Raw genomic sequence first — 24,515 nt, 5'->3', positions numbered from 1 at the left:
GCGATTCTCGGCACAGGATGGGTCGAGCGGCCACGCAAAAAAACCCTGCCGGCGCCGTTCAACCCTGGTCCTACCCGGCAGGACCTCGGTATGGATGCATCCGTGGGTGGCCTGGTGGGGGAGAGCGGGGTCCGACTCCGGGTGGGGGGGGGGGGGGCCTCCGCTGTGGCCTGGCCCGCGATCGGGGCCTACTGATCGGGCTGAGGGCCTTTTTTGTTCCGTGCCGGCCCATGTAGCCCTACGCTGGCGCGGAGAAGGGAGCCACTGCGCATACACGCATTTGCGCCGGTCGCACTGTGCATGCACAGACACGCGGTGCCCATCTGATGCCGGGGATCGGCAACTGGAGCGGCGTGGGTCGCTCCAGTGCCGTGCTGGCCCCCTGTAGGGGTCAGAATCGCTGCTCCTGAGGCCATGTTGACGCCATCGAGAAACGCGAAGACGTTTGGGACGGCATCAACACTTAGCCTCAGGATCAGAGAATCCCGCCCAGAATGTTTTTTTAAGCACTGGGGAGCTGAACTCAGAGACCAGGCTGCCATTTTGAAAGTGTGCCCTAATCTCTAAGTGAGCTTGTGGATCCCCCGCACCTCCCACCCATGGGCAATGTCACCCTCCCCACACATACGGACACAATCCCACAGACCCATGTAAGGATACCCAGCTATGGGGTCCCTGGGTGTCATTTGGCTATGCTAGGTCTCCCAAGCCCCCTTACAGCACTCCTCCCTTCTAAGACCCCCACCCATCACCCCCCAAACTCCTGGAGGCCTTACCTACCTGCCCTGCACTCCTCCACCCCTCAAACCCCCTCCCCCTCCAATCTAATTTCATGGGCATGGCCCCCCTCACCCCCTGGTCCTTGGCAGTGCCACCCAAGCACTTGGGCACCCTTGCACTGGCATCCAGGCAGTGCTCCTGCTGGCTTGGCAGTGCCATCCGGGCACCTTAGCAGAGGGCCAGGGGCTACCCTGACCACCCAGGGGTCTCCGATGGTCCGGGAGACCCCATGGGTGCCGTTCCACCTGATCCATGTTTGTATGGACCAGCATTGATCAGCGCCCGGTTGCAGCCTCCCTGGGGAGGCTGAAGAATCGAATGAGGCCAGTGGATCCCCTGCAGCTAGGTCATAAGTAGGTTTAAGACCTACTTCCACGAGCGTCATTCAGTCCCACCCATTTGGGGCCAGGCTCCGGCTCCGACGTCTTGCGAGGCACGGAGTCTATTGGGAGTATCGTTGGAGGGCTTTCCCGAGATTCTGTGTTGCGCTCTCCCTTGAGCTTAACGTGGCTGGAGAATCACGCCTATTATTCCAGCTATAATTGCAGCAAGACATTCCTGCCTCTGTACTTGAATTCTCTTGCAATAAAGGTCAACATACCATTTGTCTTCTTTACCACTTGCTATACCTGCTGGTGTTTGAGGACATCCAGGTCTTGTTGCACATTGCCCTCGCCTAATTTATGGTCATCAGATAATAATCTACCTTCATGTTTTTGCTACCAAAATGGATAGATAACCTCACATTTATCCAAATTAAACTGCATCTGCCATTCATTTGCCCACTCACTCAGCTTGTCCAAATCTCACTGAAGAACCTTTACACCCTCCTTACAGCTCACCACACACCCAGCTTTGTTTCATCTGCAAATATGGAGATATTACATTTTGTTCCCTTACCTAAATCATTAATATATATTGTGACTAGCTGGCATCCCAGCACCGATCCCTGTGGTACTCCACTAGTCACTGTCAATTGGAAAAAGCATATTGATACTAAAACATTTATGTTTTTGATTTTGTGCCAGTCTGCTTTAATAATAATAAAAATCTTTTTTGTCACAAGTAGACATACATTAACACTGCAATGAAGTTACTGTGAAAAGCCCTTAGTCGCCACATTCCGGCGCCTGTTCAGGTACACTGAGGGAGAATTCAGAATGTCCAAATTACCTAACAGCATGTCTTTCGGGACCTGCGGGAGGAAACCGGAGTGCCTGGAAACCCACGCAGACACGGGGAGAACATGCAGACTCCACACAGACAGTGACCCAAGCCGGGAATCGAACCTGTGACCCTGGAGCTGTGAAGCAACAGTGCTACCCACTTTGCTACCGTGCTGCCCTTATATGACGTTACACACCTCAAATCAATCCCTGCACCTCTAACATGCTGACAGCAGTAGTCCATTCAAGCTTTTGGGCCTGTTCTGCCATTTAGTAGGATAATGGCTGATCTGTATCCAAGTTCTTGGCCAGCAAATTATTGATTGCTTCTTGTGGGCAAGATTCCACATTTCACCCTAACATTTGAATCAAGAAGTGTTTCCTAACTTCTCTCTTGAATTGTCGGTCTCTGATTTTGAGGTTATGTCCCTCAGCCAGGGGTTCTCCCACCAGCTTAAAATGTTTCTCTCTCTCCACTTTCTCAATTTCTTGCAAAATCCTGAAAAAAAATCCCTTAACATTGTCTTTTTCAGGAAATAAAAACTCAGTTAATATAACCTTTCATCGTAATCCAAACCTTGAAGCCTTGGTAACATTCTGGTGAATATGTGCTGCATTCTTTCTTAGGCTAACATATTTGCGGTGATTTTGCAGCCACGTTAGCAATCAGCAAGGATGGTGACACGAGCGCACAATATATTGAGAGAGTGAGTAAATGCAATTCTTGCGGGAAGGATGGTGTTTCCTGATTTTCTACAACTCTCGCCAATGACATAACGAGATTTCTGCCCACAAAGGGTGAGAACCTTATTGTAATACATTTACATATAATTAACGAGACCCCCCCCCCCCCACATGATCCCCTCATTGAATATTCATACCTCGTCATCACGTCAGCGAGGTTTAAAACGTCTATTTAAAATTGTGAATCAGTCCAGCGGATCCGCCCAAGGGCACAAAGGTAAGAATATATCCCAAGCGGCGAGGGACATGCCCGAACGGCACAGGTTGGCACTGCCAGGTTGGCAGAGTCAATCTGTGCCAGGAGTGGGCCCTCTGGTCAGCCCCATGGGAGGGGGTTCCCTTTTCGTGTGTGGGGAAGTGTTGAAGCCTGTGTGAAGACTGCCCCCGAGACTGCAGTGCTGGGGGGGGGGGGGCGTTGGGGAGATTGGGGAGAGAGCCAGCGATACTGTGATGCTGGGGGTGCGCCAATGTTGGCTTTGTGAGGGAGGGTGCCCTGATGTTGACGTTGTGGGGAGTGCCCCAATTTTGGCGTTGTGGAGGGGTGACCCTGATGCTTGTGATAGGGAACCTCCATGTGCATGGGGGGTGGGAGGGGACTAGGGGCTGATTACTTTAAATGCTGATTGGGCCATCCTTTAAAGATGGACCTTCGATATCTGTGGAGCCTGCCTTGCTGGATCTCTTGGGGGCCCGTCCCACAAAACTGATGGTATAAACCCTGCCCACTCATTTTTTTTCTTCTCAGTGCCTGACAATCTGGACTAAAAACTCAGATGTGCAATTGGAGTTTTTCAGTCCGAGCCTGACACTCTTAAAAAGTATCGGAAATTCCTTTCTGATGTGCGGTGGCCAAAACTGTACACACTACTCCAAATGTGGTCTTATCTAAGGAAAGATGTTTTGGCATTCGAGGCAGTCCAAAGAAGGTTCACTAGGTTGATCCCGGGTCTGGAGCGACATTCTTATGAGGATAGGTTGAGTAGGTTGGGCCTGAACTCATTGGAGTTAGAGGAATGAAAGACAACCTTATGTAGGATTCTCAGGGGGGGGGGGCTGACAGGGTAGATGTTGAGAAGTTGTTTCCCCTTGTGGCTGAGTTATTGGGTATGTTCAAAGCTGAGCTAGACAGAATTTTAATCAGGAAGGGAATCAAGGGTTATGGGGAGAAAGTGGAGTTGAGGATTATCACATCATATCAGTCATGATCTTGTTGAATAGCGGAGCAGGCTTGATGAACCGCATGGCCTACTTCTGCTCTTCCGTCTTGTAATCAAACTACATTTTTTGTATAGCTGTCACAAATCTTCCTTACATTATATTTTAACATTCTAGTTATAAAGCTTAACATTCCATTAGCCTTATTGATTACTTTTTGTACCCACAACTTTAATAAGGACACGGGAGTCCAAACTGAGTAAAATTAAGAACAAAGTTTTATTTACAAACAGTATATTTATACTCCCCATTAAATCCCTGCTGGGCACTTCTCTGGTCAGTGCCTTAACGGCTCACCTTACATACCTCTAGGTAATTGAGATACCCTGCACCTAACGAGAGAGGTCATACTCCGCAAGGAGCACAGGGAAGACAAACACATTCCCACCCCGTCGGTCCGGTGAAGGATATTAAAATCACATTTTAGTGACCTGTATACATGGACCCTTAAATATCTTTGGACTTCCACTGTATGTAACTATTTATCATTTAAAAAAGATACTATTTTCATTTTCTGGCCCAAAATTGATGCCCGCATAGGTAACCTGCATTGAAAGCTATCTGCTCACTCACTGAATCTTTTAATGTCTCTTTATAATGCTATGCTATGCTTTCATCTACACTATTTACTATGCTGCCAATTGTTTTGCCATTGGCAGACTTAGATAGATATGACTCTCTGTTAATTTATCATTTATCAAAGGCACCAGGAAATGTGGTAAATAGTTGTGGCCTCAGCACTAATCCCTGTGGGATGCCACAAGTCACTTTTTTCCAATTCAAGCAGAGACACATTAACTCAACTCTCTACCTTCTACTGCCTGAATAATCTCCAAATCTGTGTGATACTTTTCTTTCAGTTCCCTGAATTTTACTTGCAGCGAACTGTGTTATATGTGGAATCTATGACAGATTTACAAGAACCAATACTTTGCCCTGGTGTTCCAGAGCTCAAGATGCATTCTCCAATCATAACCCAAGCTTCAAAGTCCAAAATTATTATTGTACTGCAGTTGGATGTTCCGCATGAAATGGTGCGCTTCCTTTCATCGGGAATTGATTTCCAAAAATTTCTATAAACGTGTTCTTTAATTCAACTTGATTGCGTCCATAGACTAGGCATATCTTGAATGGTGCCAATTTATAATGAGCTTTTAATGATGTTTTGAATCCCATTTCAATTCATTTTCAGGTACTTATCTCATTTTGCTGTATTTCTCCCTTTCATTTCTTTTCTGTTTTCCAATTCTATTTCTCTCTTTCGTTCTGTAATTAATCTGTTTCCTGTGAAAAACTTGGCAGAGAACTGCTATTAATTGTGACTCAGCAATGCACACCCAAAACCGCCCCTGTCATCAAACCACATTATAGAATCTTCCATATTAACTATAACAAAATGCAATAGAATAGGTCTTGATTATTTAGTTGTCCATTTCCTCCTTTCCATGATGCCGCCATGTCAGACTGAACCATTTTACGTTGTTGTTTGTCTCAGCACCCTTATTGTTTTGTCCATCCTCAGTTCTGTGCTGGATTGGTTCCAAAACACCAGTACCGACAATAATAAAGCAATGGGACCATGTAGAGAGCAAACTCTTGCGTTGTATCTCTGCCAGTGTTACAACTACAGAATAACTCTGCCTTCTGGTGTAATGAAAGTGAACATTATGGGTATCGTTGCTGTCAGCATCATTGAATTCCATTAACTCTCACACAATTGTGCTTTGAATATCATTTTGCAACTAATTTGGTGAAAATACCAATCACTTATTTCAAAACAAATTTAAATGTGTGCCATTGCTAAATTCCAGATGGTTGGCGTAGTGTTCACAAAGACCACAAAAATAGCTTTAACTTGAACAAAGCTATAAATTTATCAACACTACTAATTTGGATTCAACATGTACTCCTAATAATAGTTAATAATTAACATATTAACTACACTCATCTGCAACTAATCTCTACATTATAATAAACTATGATCTGCTCTCACTCACACTATCTTTCCTTCAGTCTGTACTCTAGCTAACTCCTTCACTTCTCTCGCCCCAAGGCTTAACATCAATGCTTTTATACTTGTAACTCTAGCTCCCTCTAGTGGATGATCTAGACATTTCATTAAGCCTGGCAGTTCTTACATTTATGATAATACCACAAAATGTTAAACTCGCTAACAAGATTCAAAATGTTTGAAGTGACAGGGACTCGTGCGCAAACTCACCTATCACTGAAGATTCACTGGAAAGCCTATCTTTGAAGGGTAAGCCTGGTAAGGGACATTCATCCATGTTGTACCTATTTTGTGTAACTTTACAGCAGGGCATGCAATGCATGTAGGCACAGATGAAACTGTGTACGGTTGGGTCATTCGGCAACGAAGCTACAATGTCTGGCTATCTAGATTTAGTTACATCGATTGAATATTAAAATTGTAATTACTGGTGTAACACCTGCAATTAGCAAGATAATAAGAGTTGGTGAATTAATCCCATTTTCATGTGCCAGTGGACAAACTCAACTCTGCTTCCTGTGCCAATGAAATCAGAGTACCAAGTGTGGGAACAAACTGTATTACAACATACTATTATTATTTGTGACACAAAATAGCACTCATGATTAAATACTGTTTTCCAGACTGTTATATTTGGAAGAGAATATCTCATTGTCAGAACATGTGAACAACATTTTGCTAGATTTGATGTAATGTTTCTGTTTCGTAGAGTAGCTGAACGGAACGCATTTTAAATCCTAGGGTGTAATTTTCCCATATTTTTTCCAAAGTGCCGTTTCTGGTGAGAAAACTGGGGAGAATCCCGCTGGTGATGATGAAGGAAAAGCTCAGTATAGTCAGCCTCGTTAAGAATTTCTGCCGCCCCCCCCCCCCCCCCCAAGTGATTCATGCCGCACTAGTGGCGGCTTTCCTCTGATACGCTCACCTCGGGAAAATTTAATCTCTTTAGTCAGTGGGGCACCCACCCACTTCCCATAAGCTCCGATGCTCCTCAAATACCTACTCCCCCTCATTTCACAGGCATGCCAGACTTCCTCCCCCTCTGACATCTACGCTCTCTTCATCTTTCTCATTGCAGTACAAATCCGAGCACAACAGGTGTGAGCGGGCACAGCCTGCCGGATTGATGCCGGAGTTCAAGATCCTAACCACATTTGAGGAACGAGCCCTTGAGCCTGTCTGAAGAGATGGTGCCGCTGGTCCAATGTAACAAGGCCAACTCTCCAAAGATGGCGTCCGCAGTAGAGACCTTGGTGCAGAACGTGCATGCCGAAGGCGAGAATGTCCGCTTCGTGGTTCAGCTCATGACCTCTATGGCTGAGGGTATGAGCTCCATGATGCAGAGCTTCAGCTCCATGATGTAGAGCTTCAACTGCATGGTGCAGGCACTAATTGGAATCCACAAGTGTCTGCGCCAGGGCATGGAGGGGCTTCTGGATCTCAATCCAGCTGCCCCTCTAACCACCCAGGCACCCAAAAGAAAGAGGATTGTCAGGTGCACAGCCCTAGGGCCTTCGGCCCAGAAGACTGGTGTCCAGCTCATCTGACAACCCAACTCCTTATGAACGACACACCTCCAGCCCTGCATCCTGAGAAGAGCAACTCCCCTGCTGCCTGAAAGCAGGCCCAGACCCTCCAGCACATGGCCCCCCAGGGGACGCCTGCCAAGGTCATCTCCGGCAACAGGGCATGGAAGTCAGCAGGTTGCCCCAACCTCAGCTGCGGATCCTGTGGATTACACCTTGATGTCGCGGGAGGGTGAGGAAGACTAAGAATCAATGGGCACCTAGTGGGCAGGGGTAAACCTCGATGCAATTGGAGAAAAGACACCAGTTTAATAACTAGTGAGAATTAAAAATCAGTTTGATCACCCATAAAGATCCTCCACACTGTCAAATCATGGCACCATGCTCCGCAAATCCCTGTGTTAAAATCGGGTGTTTCATCCCTAGAAAAGTGTGGGAATGGTAGTGTAATGTCTCTCGGACCTCCCACAGTGATGATGCAGTAATACCGCGTTGCTCCAGGCATAGGCTCCCCAACCACCACCCCCCTCCCATCCATGGAAGGTTCCACCTCCCAATGCTCGGGCCTCTCATATGTGCCAGCATTCCCTAATTATGACAATGCTGTTGGCTGCAAGCGTGAGAGAGTCTGCCCACCTCATCAAGAGATGGTAAACACACTTGGATCCCTGACCTCGGAGGTGATAGTGTTATGGGAGAGGCATTTTCAGACCCCCAAAATGTATCATGGAGTTCAACCAACCGCCCCCTTTAATGTATTGTTGCTTTTGAAGCGCACGGTGTGGTATTGCAATTATGGACACGTGGGTTTTTAAACACAAAACAATGTTTTTTCCATGAACTCAAGTTAACCTTTTAAATAAACATTGGATCACTTAACTCCCCTTACTTCAAAGATAACCCCAAAAATAATACAACAGTAAATAATCCCTCAAAATGTTCCTTCAAACCTCCAAAAGACTTCACCTTTACCAACAGACATGAGGTTACACTCAATATACTTATAGTCTGAATTTTCAGACACCACCAGACCAGCTCTGTGTTTTTCTTCTTGCAGCTCTTTGCAAAACACACAAACACTCCCAGCTTTCTCCTCAAACTGGCTTTCTCCTTTTCAGCAGCTCTCAGCAAACCAGCCAGGCACTTTTCAGCTTTCTTCTCAAACTAAAACTAAACTGCAAAATGGCTGAGATAAAACCCAGTTCCACCCACACTCTGACATCACTGCATTTTTTAAAGGTACATTGCTTAAACATCCATGTCTTAAAGGCACTCTCACATGACAATAGTAGCAGCTGAGATGTGTCATTCTGCTCTCTGGGCCCCTAGATCACCCAGTGGAAGGTCGGGTTCAGCTGTCTGCCAGGCAGGAGTCAGACATTTCGCAAAAGTTAAGGTGAGCATCGCTTTGCCCTCACTGCAGGTCATCATCATTCTCCTGTAGCGCCCAGTTGGTTACTTTAGCGCCCTGCCCATGAATGGAGCGACCATGTCGATGACCTCCTCCTCATCCAAAAAGATCTGGCGCTTGTCATCTTCTCTTTGTCCAGTTGCTTTCCCCACTGCAGTGTCAGATTGTGCAGAACGCAGCAGACCACTATGATGTGGGACATCCTCTGGAGGCCATTTTGGAGGGCTCCCCCCAACCTGTCCAGGCACTGGTAAGGTGTCTTGAACAGTGCATTTGCCTGATCGACCAGTGCTGAATCATGGGCCTCAGTGTGTCGTGAGTCTCAGTGGGTGTTTGTGGCCTCCGCACTGGTATTATCATCCACCTCCTGAATAGTTACCCTTTGGTTCCTGGGGAGCAATCCCTCCAGCTGCTGCTCTCCCTCAAAAATGGCTGGGATCTACGAGCGGCCCAAGTGTAACTATCATGGATGTTCCCCGCGAAACGGACACACACCTATGTGATGCGCATTGCATGGTTACATACGAGCTTGAACATTGAGGGAGTGGTATTCTTGGCAGTTCAAAAATCGGACACATGCCACAATGGAGAACGCAGAACCTGAGCGTTGGGAGGTGGAACCTTCCATGGATGGGAGGGGGGTGGTTTTTGGGGAGCCTATTCCTGGAGCGTCACGGCATTACTGTATCAGTGTGGGAGGTGGGAGAGACATTACACTGCCATTCCCACACTGCAGGTCAGGGCCATGGGCTTCGCTCACATAAAGAATGTAAATGAAGGTGATTAAGGCGAAGAAAGGTGCTGATCGTGGCACATAAAGGGATTAGAATGTGTGATTGGCAAACAAAGGTGAACAGTGTGTCAAAGAGCAACTGGGAACAGGGAACAGGTGGCCCAAGTGGGGTGGGGGTGAGGGGGACAATGGTGAGGGAAAAACAGACTGCTGTTCCCTTCGCATTCTAAGATCCACACTTAATGCCAAGTGCTGCCACTCACTCAATATTCCTCTCTAGCAGTGCCGACTCACCTGACGCCTTCGCAAGAAACTTTTATTCTTCCTTTCAGGTGTTAACGAACACTCCAACAACTCAGCGATACCATTGGCCATCCAGGACCCTCCACCCCTTCCCTTGGATTCCATCATTTCCAACCCCAGACCTTGCTGTGTATTCATAGAACATAGAACATAGAATATACAGTGTAGAAGGAGGCCATTCGGCCCATCGGGTCTGCACCGACCCACTTAAGCCCTCACTTCCACCCTATCCCCGTAACCCAATAACCCCTCCTAACCTTTTTGGTCACTAAGGGCAATTTATCATGGCCAATCCACCTAACCTGCGCGTCTTTGGACTTGTGGGAGGAAACCGGAGCACCCGGAGGAAACCCACGCATACACAGAGAGAACGTGCAGACTCCGCACAGACAGTGACCCAGCGGGGAATCGAACCTGGGACTCTGGCGCTGTGAAGCCACAGTGCTATCCACTTGTGCTACCGTGCTTCACCACACCCTCTGACCTTCCCCTCTCTGAGACTGAACATGCTGTATTCAGCAAAGGACTCAACCATTATGCCCCCACCTCAGTACATTTCAGGCTCGACATGATGCTGAACGCTTCTTCCGCCGCCTTCATTTCCGTGCTTTCTTCTTCAAGCAGGAGTCCTTCCCCCGTTCAACACATCCTTTTTCCCGTCTCCAGCATTGTCCCTCCAACTGGACTCCTTCCTCCGGCCGCTTACCTGGTCTTGATCTTTTCATTCAGAACTGTCCGTGTGACATTGACCGTCTGAATTTCTCTGCTCCTCTCACACACACTAATCTGTTGACTTCTAAACTTGCTGCACTTCGCTCTCTCAGGTCCAACCCTGACTTTGTCATCAAAGGTGACAAGGGTGGGGCTATTGTTGTCTGACATACTGACCTCTACTTCGCAGAGGCTGACAAAGAATGCCCTGAATCATATCAATAACTTCCAGTTGCCCGACCCAACCACCTCCAAAATCTCTCTACCTCCATTCCCCACCAGGATGGTCTGAGGGCACTCCACTTCTTCCTCGAACTGAGGCCTGAACAATCCCCCTCCAGCACCATTCCCCTCTGTCTGGCTGAACTTGTCCACTTGCTGAACAATTTCTCCTTTAACATGTCTCATTTCATCCAAACCAAAGGTGTGGCTGTGGATAACATAAGAACTAGGAGTAGGAGTAGGCCATCTGGCCCCTTGAGCTTGCACGCCATTCAATCAGATCATGGCTGATCTTTTTGTCATGTCCACTTACCCGACTGGTCACCATAACCCTTAATTCCTTTACTGTTCAAAAATCAATCTGTCTTTGCCTTTAAAACATTCAACGAGGTAGCGTCAACTGCTTCACTGGGCAGGGAATTCCACAGATTCACAACCCTTTGGGTGTAGAAGTTCCTCCTCAACTCAGTCCCAAAGCTGCCCCCCTTATTTTGAGCCTATGCTCCCTAGTTCTAGTTTCACCTGCCAGTGGAAACAATCTCCCTGTTTTTATATTATCTATTCCCTTCATAATTTTATATGTTTCTATTACTTACCCCTCATTCTTCTAAATTCCAATGAGTATAGGCCCTGTCTACTTTGTCTCTCCTCATGAGCTAGACCTCTCAACTCCGGATGAACTTCGTGAATCGCTTCTGCATTCCCTCCAGTACCAGTGATCCTTTCTCAAATAAGGATACCAAAACTGCACACAGTACTCCAGGTGTGGCCTCACCAGTGACGGATGGGTCCCAGTTTTGCCTGTCTCTTTATGGGGTATGTGGAACATTCCTTGTTCCAGTCCATCTTCGACCCCATCCTACAACTCTTTTATCGGTACATCGATGACTGTTTTGGTGCCACTCAAATGTATTAATTTCATCTCCAATTTCCACCCCTCTACCATCTTCACATAGTCCATTACTTTGCTTCCCTTCCTTGACCTTTCTATTTCAATTTTTGTGGCTAGACTGTCCACTAGCATCCATTATAAACTCACTGACCCCCACAGCTACTTCAACTACAGCTCTTCACATCCCAAATCCTGTAAGGACTCCATCCCATTCTCCCAGTTCCTTCACCTCCATAGCATCTGTTCCGATGATGCCACTGTCCAAAAAGATGCAGCTGACGTGTCTTCATTATTCCTTAATCGTGGTTTCCCACACACTGATCAACAGAGCTCTTTACCATGTCCGACCCATCTCCACACCTCTGCTCTGACCCCTTCCCCTTCCTCCCAGAACCAGGATTGTGTACCTTGTACACTTTTCACCCTACCAGCGTCCGCATTCAAAGAATCATCCTCCGCCAGTTCCACCAATTTCAGCAAGAAGCCACCACCAGACACATCTACCTCACTCCCCTTGTCAGCATTTTGTAGGGACCATTCCCTCAGGGACCCTGGTCCACTCCTCTGTCAACCCAGCACCTCACCCTCTTCCTATGGCACCTCCCAGCAATCGCAGGTGTGACACCTGCCCCTTTACCTCCTCCCTGCTCACCATCTGAAGATCTAAAACTCTTTTCAAGTGAGGCAGAGCTTCACGTGCAACTCCTTCAATCTGATTTATTGCATTTGCTGCTCTCAATGCGGTCTACTCTATATTGGAGAGACCAAACGCAGACTGGGGGACCGCTTTGCAGAACACCTTCGGTCTGTCCACAAGCAGGACCAGGCCTTCCTGTTATTGGCCATTTCAACTCACCGTCCAGCTCTCACATTCACATGCCCGTCCTTGGCCTGCTGCAATGTTCCAGTGAAGTCCAGCGCAAACCAACACCTCATCTTCCTATTAGGCATGTTCCAGCCTTCCAGACTTAACATTCAGCTCAACAACCTCAGACTGTAAACTCTCTCCGCTACTTTCACCCCATTTTTATTTCTATCAATTTATCTTAATTTCTTCAATAGATCTGTTTTTCTCTCACTCTTGTCCCCCTCCCCACCCCACTTGGGCCATCTGTTCCCTGTTTCCAGTTGCCCTCGGACACACTGTTCACCTTTGTTTGCCAATCACACATTCTCATCTTTTTACAGGCCACTCTCAGCACGCTTCTTAGCCTTAATCACCATCATTTACATTCCTTTTGTCTTTCTGTTTATGACATCTTTCTCAATCTCCAGCTACTGCTGGGCCCCTATGCAACGCCCCCCAACAACAGTATAAATCTGACCCAATTTCCAGGTCACTCCAGGTTTGACAATGTCTCATCCAGGCGCAAAACATTAGCTCCCTTATCTCTCCACATATGCTGTCAGACCTGCTGAGTATGTCTGGTATTTTCTGATTTTGTTTCAGATTCCAGCATCTACAGTAATTTGCTTTTCACCCCTTGTCAGACTCCCCCATTCTGCCCATGCAGCCTGGCATCTAATGGACATCACCCAGGGCTCTCACAGTCAACCCCTGTCCTGAGCCTATGTAATCACGTCCTCCCACCTATTTTCCAGCTACCACTCTGGAGGGGCAACCCCTCAGTGGTGATACCACCACAAACCCAACAACGAGGACACGGGAGGCGATGCCTGCAAACCAGCCGTCAGACCTCTTTAAACCATTTTAAATGTATGAAGCTGGGCTTTATAGATACATCTACTCAACAATGCATGCCATGCATGCCTAAATTTTAAAAATTAATTGCATTCATACAGCACCTTTCAGAGGAATCTATTAAAATGTAGGCACATACCTTTTTGTTATTCTTTCACGGGACATGGGCATCGCTGGCAAAGCCAACGTGTTTAATGCTTATCCCTCATCTGCATGCACGGTAGCATTGTGGATAGCACAATTGCTTCACAGCTCCAGGGTCCCAGGTTTGATTCTGGCTTGGGTCACTGTCTGTGTGGAGTCTGCACATCCTCCACGTATGTGCGGGGGTTTCCTCCGGGTGCTCCAATTTCCTCCCACAGTCCAAAGATGTGCAGGCTAGGTGGATTGGCCATGATAAATTGCCCTTAGTGTCCAAAATTGCCCTTAGTGTTGGGTGGGGTTGCTGGGTTATGGGGATAGGGTGGAAGTGTTGGCCTTGGGTAGGGTGCTCTTTCCAAGAGCTGGTGCAGACGCGATGGGTCGAATGGCCTCCTTCTGCACTGTAAATTCTATGATAATTCTATGATGCCCTTCTCGGGAACAAAGAATGGCCTGTCGCCTTCCACAACTTCAGGGTAAAGCAAACCAATTTTATAGCCAGTGAAATTTTTTTGAGGTGCAGTCATTGTTATAATATTGGAAAATCCAGAGGTAATTTGGGCGTAGTTAGGTCAACAAGCAGCTTTGTGATGAGAGGGGTGGCATGTGGTTAGCACTGGGACTACGGCGCTGAGGACCCGAGTTCGAATCCCGGCCCTGGGTCACTGTCCGTGTGGAGTTTGCACATTATCCCCATGTCTGTGTGGGTTTCACGCCCACGAGCCAAAGATGTGCAGGTTAGGTGGATTGGCCACACTAAATTGCCCCTTAATTGGAAAAATGAATTTGGTTCACTAAATTTATTTTAAAAAAGCTTTGCAATGAGAGCTGGATCATAAGCCCATAAGACATAGGGACAGAATTAGGCCACTCAGCCCATCAAGTCTGCTCTGTCATTCAATCATGGCTAATACTATTCTCATCCCCATTCTCCTGTCTTCTCCCCATAACCCCTGATCCCCTTATTAATCAAGATCCTATCTATCTCTGTCTTAAAGACACTCAGTGTTTGGCCTCCACAGCCTTCTGCTGCAGAGTTCCACAGGTTCACCACCCTCTGGCTGAAGAAATTCCTCATCTCTCTTTTAAAGGATTGTCCCTTTAATCTGAGATTATGTCCTCTGGTTCTAGTTTTTCCTACAAGTGGAAACATCCTCTCCACGTCCACGCTATCCAGGCCTCGCAGTATCCTGTAAGTTTCAATAAGATCCCCCCCCTCATCCTTCTAAACTCCAACGAGTGCAGACCCAGAGTCCTGTTCCTCATATGGAAAGCTCTCAATTCCAGGGATCAATCTTATGAACCTCATCTGGACCCTTTCTAAGGCCAGCGCATCTTCCTTAGATACGGGGCCCAAAACTGCTCACAATATTCCAAATGGGGTCTGACCAGAGCCTTATACAGCCTCAGAAGTACATCCCTGATCATCTGTGTTTGAAGGTGTTGGTTGATGGATAAATATTGGCTGGCACTTTCTTTGAAATGGTGGCAGGGAAGCTTGACTGTCTTCTCAGGTGAATTGAAAACTTAACTTTAAGTCACCCACTGTGATGGTCAGCTTGTGCTTTGGCTGCCATTGCAGGTTGAGTGGGTGGGATTATGTACAGCTGGTGCATTTGTTTATAGAACATAGAACAGTACAGCACAGTACAGGCCCTTCGGCCCACGATGTTGTGCCGACCACCTATCCTAACCGATGATCAACCTAACCTACACCCCTTCAAGTTACTGCTGTCCATGTGCCTGTCCAACTGTTGCTTAAATGTCCCTAATGACTCTGACTCCACCACCTCCATTGGCAGTGCATTCCATTCACCCACCACTCTCTGCGTAAATAACCGATATCTGACATCTCCCCTATACCTTCCTCCAGTCACCTTAAAATCATGTCCCCTTGTGACAGCCATCTCCGCCCTGGGGAAAAGTCTCTGGCTATCCACTCTTATCCATGCCTCTCATCACCTTAGAACATAGAACATAGAACAATACAGCGCAGTACAGGTCCTTCGGCCCACGATGTTGCACCGAAACAAAAGCCATCTAACCTACACTATGCCATTATCATCCATATGTTTATCCAATAAACTTTTAAATGCCCTCAATGTTGGCGAGTTCACTACTGTAGCAGGTAGGGCATTCCACGGCCTCACTACTCTTTGCGTAAAGAACCTACCTCTGACCTCTGTCCTATATCTATTACCCCTCAGTTTAAAGTTATGTCCCCTCGTGCCAGCCATATCCATCCGCGGGAGAAGGCTCTCACTGTCCACCCTATCCAACCCCCTGATCATTTTGTATGCCTCTATCGATCATCTTGTACACCTCTATCAAATTCAGCTCTCTTCCTTCTTCTCTCCAATGAGAAAATAAGGAGCCCTATTTCCCTCAACCTTTCTTCATAAGCCATGCCCTCCAGTCCAGGCAGCATCCTGGTAAATCTCCTCTGCACCCTCTCCAAAGCATCCACATCCTTCTTATAATGAGGCGACCAGAACTTGACATAATATTCCAGTTGTGTTCTAACCAGTGTTTTATAAAGCTGCAGCAAAACTTCACGGCTCTTAAACTCAATCCCACTGTTAATGAAAGCCAACACACTATACACCTTGTTAGCAACCCTATCAACCTGGGTGACAACTTTGAGGGATCTATGTACGTGGATCCCAAGATCCCTCTGTTCCTCCACACTTCCAAGAATCCTGCCTTTTACCCTGTATGCAGGATTCAAATTCAACCTTCCAAAATTAATCACTTCATTTATCTAGGTTGAACTCCATCTGCCACTTCTCAACCCAGCTCTGCATCCTGTCAATGTCCTGTTGTAACCTGCAACAGCCCTCAACACTATCTACAACTCCACCAACCTTTGTGTAATCGGCAAACTTACTAACCCACCCTTCCACTTCCTCATCCAATCATTTATAAAAACCACAAAGAGCAGAGGTCCCAGAACAGATCCCTGCGGATCACTGACCTCCAGGTGGAATACTTTCCATCCACTACCACTCGCTGTCTTCTTTCGGCCAGCCAATTCTGTATCCAAACAGCCAAATTTCCCTGTATTCCATACCCCCTAACTTTCTGAATGAGCCTACCATGGGGAACCTTATCGAATGCTAATGTTTACTTCAACAGTTGTGAGGAAAACTAGTACCTTCTGCACTGTAAATTCTATGATCTATTAATTCCATTGCAAAAAAGTGATTCTTTAACTTTTTTCTTACTCCTGATTCTAGCTATGAGAAAGTATAATCCTATGCTTCTTCACTTAACCACTGAAACTATAGAACCATAAGAAGTTATGGTGTAGAAAGAGGCCATTAGCCCATTGTGTCTGGGTTGAACGTTTCAGCCTCAACCACCAACTTGGGCAGTACAAGAATAAAAGACATCCGACAGTCTGTCTCCTTTTTCAGCAATTCTCAAGTTCTGTGCTACCAAACCACTATTTTGTGAACTAACTGGTGTTCGGTTGCATCATTAATCAAAAACTGTTTATGCAGCTGAGGAACCATAGCTTGCCAGTTAGTCAGAATAATGTGAGGTCTTTGGGCAAAAATTTCAAATGTGAGCCCTGCACCTTTCTGGAGGTACATGATGCCTCACCAGCTGCTTCCAGTGTGGCCAGCTCGACGCGGCCTCTTGAGAAGGACCTTTGCATAAGTGACTCCTGCATATACCTGGAGTAAATGATGTGACACTATTCTGATGACACACAGACTTACCAGTTGATGGGATGCTGGACTTGCTCCTTTGAGCCATACGGATCCAGACAATGAAATATAATAATAATGATTTTTATTGTCACAAGTAGGCTTAAATTAACACTGCAATGAAGTTACTGTGAAAATCCCCTAGTCGCCACATTCCGGTGCCTGTTCAGGTAAACTCGGAAAAATGTCCAATTCACCTAACAGCACGTCTTTCGGGACATGTGGGAGGAAACCGGAGCACCCGGAGGAACCCACGCAGACACGGGGAGAACGTCCAGACTCCGCACAGACAGTGACCCAAGCTGGGAATCGAACCTGGGACCCTGGAGCTGTGAAGCAACTGTGCTAACCACCATGCTACCGTGCTGCCCCCATTACTCTGCATAGAAGAAGCACTGAGTTGTCAGAGGGGCCCTGCACAGGCATTATTTAAAGGGCCAGGCACCCGACTTGCAGGTAAGATAACTGAAGAATTTCTGCTATTACCAAGCTTCTGCAAAGTCTGCAGATTGTTTCTGGATGCGTTGCTGTGGTTGTTGCTGCATCCTCACAGGGATGGCAGAGGAGTAAATGATCTGCCCTTGCAAGGGCTGTGATGGGGGCATGCAGCCACAGTGACTTTGGGTCTGAAGCACAATGAGGCAACTAAAAGGGCAAGCAGTGCTTGAAGGAGGCTTGTGTGGAGCAAATGACCTGTGCCGTGATGTAAAATCTTAACAATGTTTTATAACCACTGATTATCCTGTGTCAGTTTCCAACTTTTCCTTTGGCACTGGGGTTGTCCCAACCCGCCAGCTGAAAATGTGGTTTCCCTGGGGTTCCTCTGCCAGCTGAACAGGACATTAACCACAGGTGGCATCCAATAACCTGAATGAAATACAGTTAAATGACCTGAAGTTATTTTGTAAAAGGAAGCTTGCACTTGAAACAACCTTAAGCACCACAGTCTGTAAAATCTACTTGCCTGACATGAGAATATGTTGTTGTATCGTGACTCTCCAGATAATAGCAGTGTCTACTTCAAGAGAACGGTTAGCAAATCCATAGCTGTTCATTATTGGAAAAGCTCCTGTTTCATATTATCCCTCTGCTGGATGCCAGTCAGAAATACAAACATTTAATAAACTGGTTTGAGGTCATGTTGACAGCAAGAGTGTTTAGTTATTTTCAGTGGATGGCCCAGTTAGTCAATTTTTGTTTGAATCCTTCAGAAGAATGCTGCCTGCGATGCTGGTGAATCCTGCTGGTTTGTGCTGTGTGTGAGTGACCTGCCAAACATGACCTTGTAATCTTAAAACCATACAGATGGCACAGTTGGCTTCATAAACTGTTTCTCATTATGGCTTAACAAGGATCCAGTGGGTAAACAAACTCCCATCAAATGTTTGCAAATCTCTCACCAGGCTGCCTGAAGGTGTTTGGTGCTCATCCGCATCCAGTGCAGATTTGCAATGTTTAGCTGCCAAATTGCTGTTTCCAAAGATAATGTTCATGTTAAAGATTCTAATAAAGTTGTCATGAAAATGTAGGTTGTTGAGCAGTGGTGCTTCTACAGTAATACTCACGAGATCAAAAGAAGGGTCGCGGAAGATATCTTTTGGCATTGGTCCCATTAACAGCAACAGCAAAGCTCGTATGCCCTTTCAAAATCAATAGGGAATGTGTCGATACACTGAAGGACAATGGGGATAGATTTGAGTTACAGCTGTTTACACCTGATAAATGGACAGCCAGAAGTGTGATGTTGCAGGACGGTACCTTGGCAATCGTGTTGATGTGCAAATGCTTGTGGGATGCCACGTTCAGGAAACCTGCCTGTCATTACTTTGAAAGTCAGGAAACTATTCTGGTTTTAGAACTCTGACGTTAAATTTAGTTAGAAATGGGCAGAACCTGCTCCATGCAAGTTTTACCTTTGTCTACTGCCTTATGATTTGGGTTGTTCCGATCTGTCGAAGCGCAGTTTTACAATACGCTGTCAGTGTGACATTGTTCAATTCTTGAGCACCTTTCTTTTGGTGCACACTTACTTTCTTTCAAATTCTGAGCAAAAATCTTCCAGTGTAGTATGAACGCGATGATGTTATTGTACTCCGGTATCAAATTTTAGCTTCAGATTTATCGTTGTGGTCTTATTTCTAACCCTCTTCCTGATCTGACTAGTTGTGTGAAGTTCTTTTCGCTGGGAACCATTGCGTCCAGACAGTTCACGACACCGATTGTGTTCTCCAACTCATCATCATCTTGCAGAGAGTATGGATGTTCTGGTTTCTTCACTTTCTCCTTCACCCTGTTGGTCTTCCTCTGGAAACTGCTTTACCATTTTACCATCTTTTCTCCTTGTTCTACATATCTTTTCCTGGTGATTGGGCTTTCCACAAGCTCTGCGGTTTGGTCCACACGCAGGGCACTTTCTTCTGCCTGCCGACTTGTGTTGCCATCCATTACACATCTTTCTTTCTGTCTGATGTGCATTCTTTTGTGGCTGTTTTCACTGCACCAACCCTGCTCCTCTGCCTGGATGAAACTCAAGGTGGTCAGCATCTTCACCTGTCGATTTGTGCTCTGCCAGTGTCAACAAACTGCAATATTGTGAGCTTGTCTTTTCAATCAGAGCTTTTTCTACATCAGGGTGTGCAGAGCTCCAAATGAACTGATTCAAACTTTCATCTGTTTCCTTGAATTTACACTTGCTGGCTACATTTCTTAATCTCGTCCTGGTCAACAGGCTCATCAGGTTCTGGCCTCAGTCTCTGAAATTCACAACTTTGAATTTCACTGAAGTTGTGTGCTGTATTTCTCAAAAACTTTGCTACTTTTTTACTGCCATTCACACATTTCCCAGCTAGTGAATTGATCTAAACGTTACGTCCTGCCCACAAACGGACGTGGTTGGCCTTTTCCCCTTCACGAGTGTCTTTTACAAAACTACTGAATGTCAATCTGCACCTACTCTTCGCACACATCCAGAACATCACTGGCCTGGTAACACACACACTGAGGTGGAGCTACATCTTCATTGCAGCTATGGTGACAAGCATTTCATTTTCTTTCCATGATTCACTTAAGATGGAATTTTCTCTTTCTTTGAATGTGTCAATGCAGGTGGGAAAAGCGGGGTGCAGCCCGCCAGCTGTATTGCTGGCTTTTCCCATCACATATTTTGACAGATAGTAAAAAATCCTGGAGGTGGGTCCCATGATGTCAAAGGCTGCCCTGTCAGCAACTTCGGTCCCGATTTGATAAAAGTAAAAAAAAATTAAAATCCCCCCACGCACAAGGGGACCTACCATCTCCTTCTGGGAAGCGCCCAAGGACATGGGACTCCCCATCAAGGGAACCAAACCCCCTCCCACCTCAAACCTCCTCAACGGAAGCCTCCCCTTAGTAATGCCCAGACACTGCCCCCTTGGCAGTACCAAGGTACTGCTTAGGTACGGCCCTCTTCCCCCCCCCCCGATGTGCCCCCACTGAGTTCTCTTCCCCAGGTCCCCATATGTCCAGACCTGTTGTAAACTCTGTCGTCGGGGGGAAGGGGGGGAAGAAATTCCTTACGTGGGGAGGGGAGCAGAGAGGGGGAGAAATTCCTGATGTGGGCGGGGTGATGCAGCGGGGAGGCAAAGTTAATGACATTTAAATATATGATAATGGGGTTCACGACCTTTCATGGCGGGAATCCCATTACGTTAAATGCGGGGACAATCTCACTGGGAAATCCTGCCAGTGCAAATGCTGCTTTGGGACTCCCATTGGATTCTCGGCACCTTCCGCCTTTCCCGCCCTCCGAAAAGAGGGGCCTTGTTTTCAAAGACCTCTCACTGTTTTGCACCCTGTACTTGAAAGAAGATTCCCTCCTCTATTTCAGTTTGTTGTACAAAGTTCATAAAATAAAGCTGCAGTGCTGATCTTTGTCAGATCAGCCCTGAGTCAGTAGCTGACGATACAGTTCATGTGGTTCACCCAAATAATTGGAAACTTTTTCCTAAATATTTGGGGAAAGTCAATTCTAAGAACAACATGCGTTGGCTTTTGTGAAAAATGTGTAAATTAGATGAACAGTTCATGGTCATGGAGGGTAAGAGGTTGCATTCAAGCTGTGAGTGGAATTTATTTTTAAAAGAGATTTGATAATCGTGTAACTTACCTCTTAATGGAAATCAGCTCAAGTGATGGATAATCTTCCTTTGAAGCTCACAGGTAGCTTAACAATAAAGAAACGCATTGCCTAATGATTGCATCAGACATTTTATTTTCAATTAAATCCTGGCGCATGGCTACTATATGACTAAAAAAGCAGTGGTTTTACTCTGATGGTGATGCTGGTTTGATTGAGGTAGGTGTAGTGCTTTAGTAAACTGGCTCTGCTCTTGGTGTGCATGCAGAAGACTTAAGTTGCCATGAGTTTGTTTGATGTTGAGATTTAACCAGCTTTACTCAGCTGTGCACTGAATTAAGTTGAGTCTTTTTTGTTTCCAAATTGCATCCAAACATTTATGCAGAAATAGAATGTTTATTTTGCAATGGATTTTATAATCCATCATTTTGCTGAATAGTTTCGACCAGCGCAATTACATGGGAAAGAAATGACGATTTTTAATGACTGTGTACTTTAAGAAAACTTCTACTGATCTTGATTTCTCATGGATGCATTTGCATAACATTCTCTTATTTCTAGAACTGTTGTTATTTGTGTTAGACAATCCGTGTGAAATCCAGCTCTGGTGGAAAAGAACAACTGATGTGGTCCCTAATGGGCAGACTCTCTGTTTACACTATGACAAAGCTGAATTTCATTCCGACACATCTCCCATTTGTATGAAATGAACCATTTACAATGTTTATTGTATGTATATACATGCGGGGAAGTGGTGGCGTAATAGTTTTTTCACTGGACTGGTTACCCTGGGGCCTCTGGATTACTGATCAGTTGGAGAATCCTCACTGGGACACGCAAAGTCTAAACCAAGAATTCTAAATTTAAATATTTAATTCAATGTAAAACCATGTACCGAAAGTGAAGGTATAAATAGAAAATGCACTACTGGAGAGAGCTAAAAGACAGAACGAACAAGTAATACAAGTCACCTTGTCAGTGCCAGCGACATTGTTTATAATAATTGAGGATAATGCTGTTAAAATGTCTCACTTGTACCTGAATGCACAACCATTAACTTTTCCTACTGTGCTTAGTATTTTTTAAGTGGGTAAGTACCACAACTTTGCACCCTCCGTATACGATAATGCTGAGTTTGTCAGTGTGGGACCACCAGTAAAACACAGCTTGTGGAGGAACAGATCCACTCAGCGATTTCTGCATTTAATTCAGATGCCAGAGGTTTCTGCTCAATTTCCATCATTGTAATCGTAACCATAAATTCCAGGGAAAATCTGAATTTGCCGATAACCGAGAGAATTTATGGAAAAGAAGACAAGGGCACTATTAGACATACTGATATACATACTGAATGATTGGTCGATAAAGGTGTAGTGCCAGAGGACAAGCGGATGACAAATGTAACTACGCTTAAGAAGGGAGATTAAACATATCCAGGGGACTGTAGACCAATGAGCTGAAATTGGTAGTAAGAAATGGAATTCCTCTTAAAGCATCTGGGAGCCAAAAATATAATAATGAATAACCAACATGGATTTTGAAAGGAAATGTCTCGTTTGACCAAATTCATTGAATACTTTGAAGAGGTGACTGAGACAATTGACAAGGTTAATACAGTAGACATAGGGTGGGATCTACCGGTTGCGTTATGCCCTAAAAGCAGTGCAGCATGACACAATGCGACCAATGCTGGGAGATCCCACATCCGGGATCTACTCAGCTCGCCACGCATCGCGAGATCTAACGCGATCATGTTGTGAATCCCATCCGTTGTGGGTGGGATCACTTTCTGACAGATCTGCATATTAGAGTGAGACAGCTCGTCCCACTCTAATGTACGTTCCCAAGATCTACCAAAGGTGTGGGGATCAACCCCCTCACCTTGGAGACCTCAGGAGAGCGCGGTTCAGCGCTGATCTCCACAAACTGGATCCAGTGGAAAGGCATTCGTGGGGGTTTCCCAGGGGATTGGAATCCCCCAGGTGCATTCCCTCCGGGCAAGATGGCACCCTGGCACTGTTGGTGCCACCTGGCACTGCCAAGGTGCCCAGGTGGTAATGCCAACTGTCAGTGGCACTGTCAGTGTTCCAGGCTGGCACAGACAAGGTGCCAAGCGGGCATCTTTTGCGCTACAGTGATCCAGCCAGGGGGTGCACTGTGCAGATGTGGCAGGGTGGGGGGTGCTGTGCACTGCCTTATAGTGAGCTGGGCTGGGGGGGCTCGGGTGGGGGGTTTGGGGTCATGTGGGGGCTCAGGAGATCAGGATGACATTTTAAAATGTTATCCTGATCTCTCGCTGCACTGAGGAGTTCAGGCGAGCGGAGCTCCACAGTGCAGAAAACGGGGCTAAGTGCTTCCAATTGTCGGGGTGTTCCCCACTGAGGTCCCCTATCTACCTGGATGAGCATTAGATAGCGATGGGTTTCTCGGCACACCGAGCCTGGGAAACACCTGGCTAATCTCGCACTACGGGACTCTGTCCCCATTCGGGTAGATCGCGCCTGTAATATATCAAGATTTCCAAAAGGCCTTTGATGAGGTACCATTTAATAAACTAACAAATCAGGTCACAGTGCTCGTAATCAGGGGACAAGTCGCCAGATAGATAGCTGGCTGACAAAAAGTGGAGTTGGAATAAAGGGTAACTATTCGAAATGGCAGAAGGTGAAAAGTGGTATTTTCCTGCGATCAATGCCGGGGCAGCTGTTACTCACAATTATATCACCAACACAGACTTCAGAATCAAAAGCAAACGCTCTAAATTTGTCGAAGACACCAAATTGGAAGGCATAGTCTCAGGAGTACAACAAATTACAAGATCGATGAGAAACATTGAGAATGGTCAGATCATACGCAAATAAATTTATACAAAGATAAAAGTGAGGTATTACATTTGGATCTTTAAAAAGTAAGCTGTAAAGTTTTGAGACCAGACAATAAATTTTGGACGAGGAGACACTCGAGGGTAATTTATTAAGCAACAATTAAGGAAACAGGGGTATAATTCTAATATTATTATTATTTTTTAATTATATATCACTGGGCCAGTAATCTAGAGGCCCAGGCCAATGCTCTGGCACATGGGTTCAAATTAGACCATGGAAACTGTTCCAATTTGAATTCAATTAATC

General features: G+C 46.0%; 1 long non-coding RNA gene across 1 annotated transcript in view; it reads left to right on the top strand.

Annotated features, from left to right (window-relative positions):
• Window positions 1-24,515, top strand: part of LOC140394836 (uncharacterized) — a 710,765-nt gene that overhangs the window by 82,290 nt on the left and 603,960 nt on the right. The window lies entirely within an intron of this gene.

The sequence above is a fragment of the Scyliorhinus torazame genome, chromosome 18 (genome assembly GCF_047496885.1).
Source record: "Scyliorhinus torazame isolate Kashiwa2021f chromosome 18, sScyTor2.1, whole genome shotgun sequence".
NCBI lineage: Eukaryota > Metazoa > Chordata > Chondrichthyes > Carcharhiniformes > Scyliorhinidae > Scyliorhinus > Scyliorhinus torazame.
This window is presented reverse-complemented; position numbering and strand designations above follow the sequence as displayed.